Raw genomic sequence first — 8,713 nt, 5'->3', positions numbered from 1 at the left:
ATTACCCATTGAGACTGATGGCATATACAATAGATATCTTAAGGGAAAAAAAAGTTGGACATCTTTTTAGAAAGCAAAAAGGTATACAGGGATATACCAAATAAGTAAACATGGGAAGGAGGTCGATTCAGGGAGTAATCTCATTACCAATATTTGGAGTCAGGAAAAAAATTCATTTTTCCAATAATAAGATATTAGATGATATTTCACTGGAGTTTTTGCTTGCCTTCCTCTGGATCAATATACTTTAAGTACAAATATATGATAAAATATCGGTCTAAATTTAACATAGGTTGAACTTGATGGACTTATGTCTTTTTTCGTCCTCATCTACTATGCAACTATGTAACTCACGCTATTGAATCTTTTAAATAAAATTCCAGATACAAATGTCAATGTAGGTCTTCTATTTTTCATGTAACAAAATGAATGGGGACACTTAACGAGGATGGAAGATTTAACAAACTGTACGGTACATCTGCAGACCAGATTCACAATTACTGCACATAATTCACTTGTCACTGAAGAGGTGCTTCTAGGGCGCAAAATAGTAACCTGCCATCAGACAATGGCAGACTGCAATTATTCTCTTGCTAGCAAGTGTGTCCCAGTGCCTCCCAAAGCTGTGCGCATTTCTGTGCATGCACATAACTCTGCATCTGGCTTATTTAGTAGGAAGAACCAGGGGTCAAATTCAAGAATTTAATATTCTGTACCCAGCTATAGACCGATTTCCAGAGTTTGGTTATCATTGGGCAGTTCCACCACATATGTAACAAAGTGGTCGTCTCCCCAAAACCCTTAGGGCAAAGTGGGAAGGTTCCTGGGAAAAATGCAGGTCTATGCATGCCTACAGTATGTGTGTACATATTGTCTACATATGTATTTGTGTGTGCACATGTCTATATAAAGCTGTATCCAAACTAACTGTCCCCGGCACTGCGCCCAAACAAGCAAAAATTTGTGGTATTGGGGACCGTTTCAATTGCAACCCGGGAGGATTAATGCGGTGGGGGCTCAATGCTTTTGAATCAGACCGTCTGCAACATTAATCCTCTGCTTGTACAATAACCCCTATACCGGATCTCCAGTCACTCCTGTACGAGCGAACAGAGAGACTGTATGGGGTTCCACATACCTTATCTCGGCTACATGCACAGTCTTCACCCGACACGGACCCACTGCTCCAGCACTGTCCATCAAAACTTATGACGTAGACCAGGGGAGCGCAACTTGTTTTTTTAGCTGCGTCCCCGCTTCCCCAAAAACAGAATTTATTCTTTGGTGGTTCCTACAGCATTCAAGTTCCACCACAGCAGCAGCCTGTGCCTCCCTACATCAGCCAGGATGATGCTGTAGATGCCCATACATTGATATGCCCATATTCAGGCATCTACGTCATTCAAGTTCATACAGGAAGGGAATCACGGAGGCTGACAGAGGGAGAAACAACCCCCACAAATTTTCCTACGACCCCCATAGGGGTCGCAACCCATGGGTTGCGCACCCCCGACGTAGATGACTGAATATGGTTATCTATATCATGGAGGGGAAATATTATAGGACCATATTCGGTCAACAAGGAGGTGGGACAGGACATTTAACACTGTCCAACCGCTTGATATTGATGACCGAATATGGTCCTATAGTATTCCCCCCATGATGTAGATACCCATATTCAGTCATCTACATCATGAGGGAGTTACAGTGCTGGAGCAGGGAGTGTGCCGACTGCAGGCGGGTGAAGACACCGTGGCACAGAGATCAGGTCTGTCGAACCCCCATACCTCCTCATTTGAATTAACGGAGACCACGTATGGGGATTATTGCAGTGAAGTCAAAGGATTAACACTGCAGGGGGCGCATTCAGACGCATGGACCCCCGTTAAGTTAATCCTGTTTTTCCATACCGTGCACAATCGTGGCACCGAAAACAGTAAGTCTGGCTTCATCTATTTCAGTACTTGCTTATGACTGTGTGATATGTCGCTCGGTGTACACACGTCTATGTATGATTTGTTTTTTGCACTGTGGGCCGCCAGTCACTAGTTCCTCCCCAGATTGAGTGGCTACTGTATTTTACTATTGAATCCTATGGAAACAAGTAATTACTGGGCATGTTTTGGTTTCAGGGGGAGAGTAGCGTGACACTGGCTACATCTGTATGCACATCCATGTCTGCCTTTATGTACGTCTGGATGCGGGTTTGTCTGTATATCTGTGGGTGTGCATTTTATTTTGGTCTCAAGACAGATTGCAGGTTAAAGCCAATGCATCTTCTGGAGGGCTTACATATCAAACTATCTGCACAAGATTTTATTAGATATCTGGGTTCTACTTGGTTTAGTAGTACAGAGACTGCAGTATAACCCCTGCCAGGTAAACCTGCTGATATCGTCTTATACAGTATGGGAGATCACGTTTTGTTTTTTTAAACACAGAAATTATTAAAAGGTAGTTTACCCCTTTCAAACGTTTTAATGTCAACAATTCATCAAATCCCTTCACAGCATTTTCAAATCAGTTGAGACAAACATTCACCTCCCAGCCATTTCATGTCAGAGCGGAGTGTAGGATGTTTACATAAACTAGAACGGAGTGTTACACTGACAGCATCACAGAGACAACTAGGACAAGACAGACTGGTTTTCATATTTATGTTTCAGCACGCTTCTTTCTACACAACTACTTTTGGCAACAGTATACAACGTTAATCATAGCAGTAATTTAAAATAGCATTATCATAAAGGGTAAAGGGCTTCACAACTCCATTCTTCTCTTTCTGACTTTTGCTTCCCCTGAAAAAGCATAACACCGGTCACTGAATGTCAGAAGCTAATGGCGATCACTCTGTGTTGTTCCTTCAAACACTTGGAAGTTAGGGGAGGTAGAACATCGAAAACTTACCTGGTTTGTGTTATGAAAATAATGGTCCCTTTGAAAAAATGCTACTAAAAATTCATGTTTACTTCAACTACCAATAAGGATTTGAATGCTCACAAAATAACAAAAAGCAGTTACTTCACGCTGGAGAAAATGTAACCAACTTATCGTAATTTTCTTTTCCTGTTCACCATGGCAGTGGGCACCGTAGGGTTAACTCTATCCTCAGCCGAGTAGGACAGGAAATTAAATTCTTGCAGGTAGGCCATAAAAGTCCCCTCACACTACCTGCAGATAGTCTTTGGCTTTTCCCATAGCTGAAAAATACAACTGATATATATTAGGCATATATAGGGAGGGTAACTATGTGCCCACTGCCATGGTTCCAGAAAAAGAAAATTACGATAAGTTGGTTAAATGTTCTCCTTTCCTGTTCACCATGGCAGTGGGCACTGTAGGGGCATAAACCAGCATTATTATTTAGGGAGGGAAATTAAAACCCAAATGCCAATATCAGTTTCAACCATTTATTACAGTCTTCCACTTTATTTTTTTACAGACTGTAGTACTTTTCGACCAAAGCTTGCATCAGCTGAAGCCTGAACATCCAATCTGTAATACTTCATAAATGTGTTAAATGTAGACCATACTGCCGCTTTGCAGATGTGCTGGTGATGCTTGTGCCTTGAATGCCCACAAAGCTGCCATTGCTCTCGTTGAGTGTGCCTTAAAGTTCAACTGCAGATTTTGTCCTTTGTTTTCGTACGATTTTCTGATATATGATCCAATCCATTTGGATATTGTTGCTTTGGACGGTGCTTGCCCAATCCTTGAACCTTCTGGAATGATAAATAGCTCGACTTTCTTATGTCTTGCACCCTTTCGATATAAGTAAGACAAGTGCGTCACTACGTCAAGATGATGCATTCTTTCTTCCTTCTTATTACCCAGTTTTGGGCAAAATGAAGGACTTACAATTTCTTGGTTTATATGAAATGGAGAAACTTCTTTTGGTAAGAAATGGTATCACTGCTTTATCTTGGTGAATGACCAGAAACGATTCTTTACAAGACAAGGCTTGGAATTTTCTGGCCCTGGTATACAGTATGTATGGCTGTTATATCTGTAACATAGCCTTTTGCCCAAGATTGAATCTCTGATAATTTAATCAGTTTGTTGCGCCTTTTTCCTCTTTGCTTGGCTATATATTTTACCACGGACCGGTTGTCGCACTTTATTTGTATATTTTCATCCTTTACCTGGCTTTGGAATGATTCTCGTGCTTTCTGCACTGCTTTGAGTTCCAGCATGTTTGATGGTAACTGTTCTTTGATTGTCCAAGCACCTTGTACTAGTAGGTCTCCTATCTGTGATCCCCAACCGGAGCTGCCTGCGTCTGTGGTTATAGTTGCCCATTGTATCTGGTGTAACGCATGTCCTTTTAATAGGTTTGGGGCATTTTTCCACCACCGTAGTTCTTTCTTTGTGTGTGGGTAATACGTATATTTCTTGTTTTACATCCTTGAGATCTCCGTTCCACTGCTGTAAATTTTGATGTTGTAATGATCTCATGTGTAGACTTGCCCATTTTACTACATTTAGCGTTGATGTCAACTTTCCCATGTGTCTCATAGTCTGCTGCTGAAGAGATGTTCGCTGTTCTGAGTGTTCTTGTCTGGACTGATCCTTGGAGTTGGGTAATCACACCTCTCCCACAGTGTGAAATTCTACTCCCAAGAGTACAAAGTTGGCTTTTGTCTATGTTTACAATCCAGGCATGATGTTCTGGAAAGGACACCACTACGTTTGTCTTGTAGCAGTTTCTTGTTTTTGTGACTATCAGAATATCGTCTAGATATGGATACATTTCCACGCCCCATTTTCTTAATTCTGCCGTCAATGGAGCGAATACCTTTGTAAACGTTCTGGGAGATGTTACTAGTCCAAACAGCAGCGCCGTATATTGGTAGTGTTCCCGATTTATTGCAAATCTGAGGAATTTTTGATGTCTCTTTGCTATAGGCATGTGTAAATAGGCATCTCTTAGATCTATTGATATCATCCAATCATTTGGTTTTACTTCTTGGATGATCTTTAGTGAAATCATTTTGAACTTTTTTACCTGTAAGTAGGTATTTACGGTTCTTATATCCAATACTGCTCTGCAACCCCCTGATGCTTTTTCCACCAAAAAGATCTTGGAATAAATCCGTTTTCCGTCTTGGCCTGTAATAACTCTTTCAGTTTTTCTGTTTTGTCTGTGTATATTTTGTCTTTAAGACTATATCCCTTCTTGAAATGTTCTTGAACTCCAGGTGGTACCCGAAAGAAAGGTACCCACCTGTCTTTTATTGATTGAGTCCATGCTGCTTCGAATTGACTCAGTCTTACCCCAACTGGAAGCCACTGGACCCTTGACCTTCATGAGAATTTCCCTGTGCAAAATTACGCTCTCCCTCTGGAGCCATGAAAACAATTATTTTGTCTGCATCTCTATGGCGTTTGTCTTAAGAACTGTCTCCCAGGACCATATGTTCTTGCTTCCCTATACTGTGTTCTGTCTGATGGTATGTAGAGACATATTTTCAATTTCTACTTTCTGTGGTAAAAATGTGCTTTTACCTCCTGATGCTTTGTTTAGAATTGCATCTAAATTTATTCCAAAAAAGAAATTTTCCTTCAAAGGGCAAATTACATAAATTGTTTTTGGATGCCGTGTCTGCACAATGTCTGAGCCATAGGGCTCTTCTTGCTGTTACTGAATAGGCCATTGATTTGGCTGCCAGTCTTACTGCATCCAGCGACGCTTCAACTACTAGTCAGCTGCCCATTTGATTTCTGACAATGCTTTTAGAATAGAAGTTCGAGACTCCTTTTTCCAATGCTTCTATATTAGCAATCCATATCCTCATTGCTCGATACTGATGTCGTTGATATCACCGGTTTGCATGCTGTACCTGCGATCACATATGCTTTCTTCAAAACCCTATCCATCTTCTTATGATGCAGGGACTCTACCCGCCCCATAGAAGTTCCTTCTTCAAGTTGTTTAACCATAGTACTAAGGTGAAAAACATTTATTTCAGATCCATGATATCAACTCATAATCTCTACTAAAACTAAGCTAAGGACTCAACTAATTTTTGTAAGCACCCCTTTACTTCCTCCAGGTTCCAAACTTCTTTCAGCTTCTTGCAGCCTATTTCTCCTGTCTGCCGAGCGTTCCATGCTGCGGCTGCTTCCAGGATACCTTCACACAGCTGTTTGCCGTCACAGTCGCTGTGATGTCAGCGTCAATGCGTCCAATCGGAGTGCTTGGCTCTCCCGCACACGTGCCCGCCTGTGGGATCGTAGCGCTTGAATGTTCGAACGTGCGCACGCTATGCACTTACATGGGACACCTTGCCGGTCTGTCTTCCCCACTCCGCTGCATTCTCAGAAACCCGTGCGGTAATAATTTGAGCCTCCAATCTGCTCTAAAGCCCTGCTGTCTGCCCACTGCGTTCAATGATGCATCTGCGGTACTGCCCGGTCGCACGGACCTCCGTCTTGCTACCACCCACGGTACGGTCGACCGAAGTTTCAGGGGACGAGAGGCTGAGACTCCCTGGCTTGACTGCAATATCTACAGTCCAGCGAGTCCTATTAAAAGAAAACAACAAACTCTACTCCTAGCTGTAGGACAGGAAAAAGACTATCTGCAGGCAGTGGGAGGGGCCTTTAATGACCTACCTGTAAAAATTCAATTTCCTGTCCTACTGAGCGGAGGATAGTTAACCCTACGGTGCCCACTGCCATGGTGAACAGGAAAAATGTAAGCCTTTTATTTGAACGGAGCAAAACTTTCTCTAGCATGGGGAAGCGGCTTCACAGCATATTGAAGAAGGGATTAAAAAGACAAGAGGAGAATATAGCAGTTCAACGTTCTTGGATTTATCATCTGCAGTAAACAGCGTATGTTGTTCTTACTGTATGTAACTAAAGTTATACAGTAAATATGTACACATCCATAATAGAAATCCAATGATGAATTGTGATGCGGCACAGAAAATAGACGACGTACATGTAAAAGTCAATAAACCATCTACTCATCCTTCTGCTTTGTCATTAAATCCAGTAACAACCGAAAAAGGCCATGAAAATTAATTATGTATGGATGCATGTTTATTTATATAGCACCACTACTATACTCTGGGCTTTACAGAATTATTCAAACACAGAATATAGGGAGTTAATATAAAGTCTGGTAAACAGGAAATTAAACAAAAACAAATTAGGGCACCCCTGCCCTAAATAATTTAAAATCAAAATGGAATAATGGGTGACTTACAGAATACAAAACAGGAGTAAGTGCAGTTGAGACCATTTTTGACAGGGACAGTACCTTCATCAGGAATAGAGGGAGTGGCTTCACAGGTCTAAAGTAATCAAGAGCTTTCATGAGGAAGTGATATTTTTGGTGTAATTGGAAGGTGAGGAGGGAAGTATTAGATCGACTAGTGCTGTGTCTGTGTGTGGGGGGGGGGGGGGGGGAAGAAAGTTTCACATGTAGGGAGCCAAAAAGTTTGAGATGTGAGTGCTGTTAAGACAAATGAAGCAGAGCATAAGGCATCAGAATGAGGTTTAGCAGGAGAGGGTATGTCAAAATGTTCCTGCAGTCATCTGTGGAAGCTGAGAGTGAGGCTTGGGAGAAACAATGGACAGTCTGTGGTGACTCCAAAATAAAGAAATCAAGAGACACCCAACGGAAAACATTTTAAACGACATGTTTCAATGTAAACAATTCCAGTCAAATCCATCCACAGCATTTTCAAATCAGTTGAGGTAAACATCCACCTCCCAGCCATTTCATATGTTAGAGCTGAGTGTAGGATGTTTACATAAACTAAAACGGAGTTTTACAGCTTCACAAAGACAACTGGGACAAGACATACAGTACATATGAAAACCGGTCTAAGTTTCAGCATGCTTCCACACAACTGATTTGGCAACAGTATACAACATTATGGGTGGAGTGCACAGTACACTGGAATGGAGTAATGCTATTAGAAACTAGGAAAATGTAGGCAAACTATAAAATGTGTTATGATAAAAACATTTTAGCGTATGCTTAACACTATTGGATATGCGAGTACAATAAAAATTTTTTTAAAGACACCAAAAGTAGAAATAAAATCTAGAGCCAGTGATGAAGATACCTGTAGACTACTTAGCGTCAGTAAACTGAATTGGACTCCTTAATTACAAATATCACCAACTCCAATATATTAATTTTTCCATATATATATTTTGAGAAGTTTTTAAATGTATATTAATTTAATATTTTAGAATACATACATATTGATAGATATATATATTTATACACATACAGATACATTGTCGTATCTTTCATAAAGATGATTATGACCATCTCACTTCTCATCCTTGCAAATAGTGTGCAGCAGAGAGGAGCGAGCTCGTAATATTTCTTGCAGACCAGAAACAGCTTACAGGAGGGTGCAGGTAGAAGCTCCGATCTGCAGTTGCAGTATTCACTGCTCCCCCTGCACCGAGGAGAAAGGGCAGAGGTGATGAGTCGGCCACTTGCAAGCCCCTCTTGGGCCGCCAGTTGAAAGGCCCGAATCTAGTTGGTAAATGCAGACATGTATCATTTTCTAAACCAGAGTAAGTAGTGCAGGAATTTTGTATCTTCATTTTATTAGTAGTGCTCTAATGTAATCAATGCAATATTAAATATTGCATATATTGCCCATTTAATATTGCAATATTAAACACTGCATATGATGGAAATAAAAGAACCAAACTCCGCTAATGGTAAAATACGTCTTTA

General features: G+C 41.0%; 1 long non-coding RNA gene across 1 annotated transcript in view; it reads right to left on the bottom strand.

The window, feature by feature from the left end:
* Positions 1–1,606: 1,606 nt before the first annotated feature.
* LOC142476486 (uncharacterized) overlaps positions 1,607–8,713 on the bottom strand; it is a 30,318-nt gene continuing 23,211 nt past the window's right edge. Inside the window, exon 4 of the long non-coding RNA XR_012791727.1 lies at positions 1,607–8,506. This is a non-coding gene — a long non-coding RNA (uncharacterized LOC142476486). The remainder of the gene's footprint in view (positions 8,507–8,713) is intronic.

The sequence above is a fragment of the Ascaphus truei genome, chromosome 2 (genome assembly GCF_040206685.1).
Source record: "Ascaphus truei isolate aAscTru1 chromosome 2, aAscTru1.hap1, whole genome shotgun sequence".
In the NCBI taxonomy this organism is placed as follows: Eukaryota; Metazoa; Chordata; class Amphibia; order Anura; family Ascaphidae; genus Ascaphus; species Ascaphus truei.
This window is presented reverse-complemented; position numbering and strand designations above follow the sequence as displayed.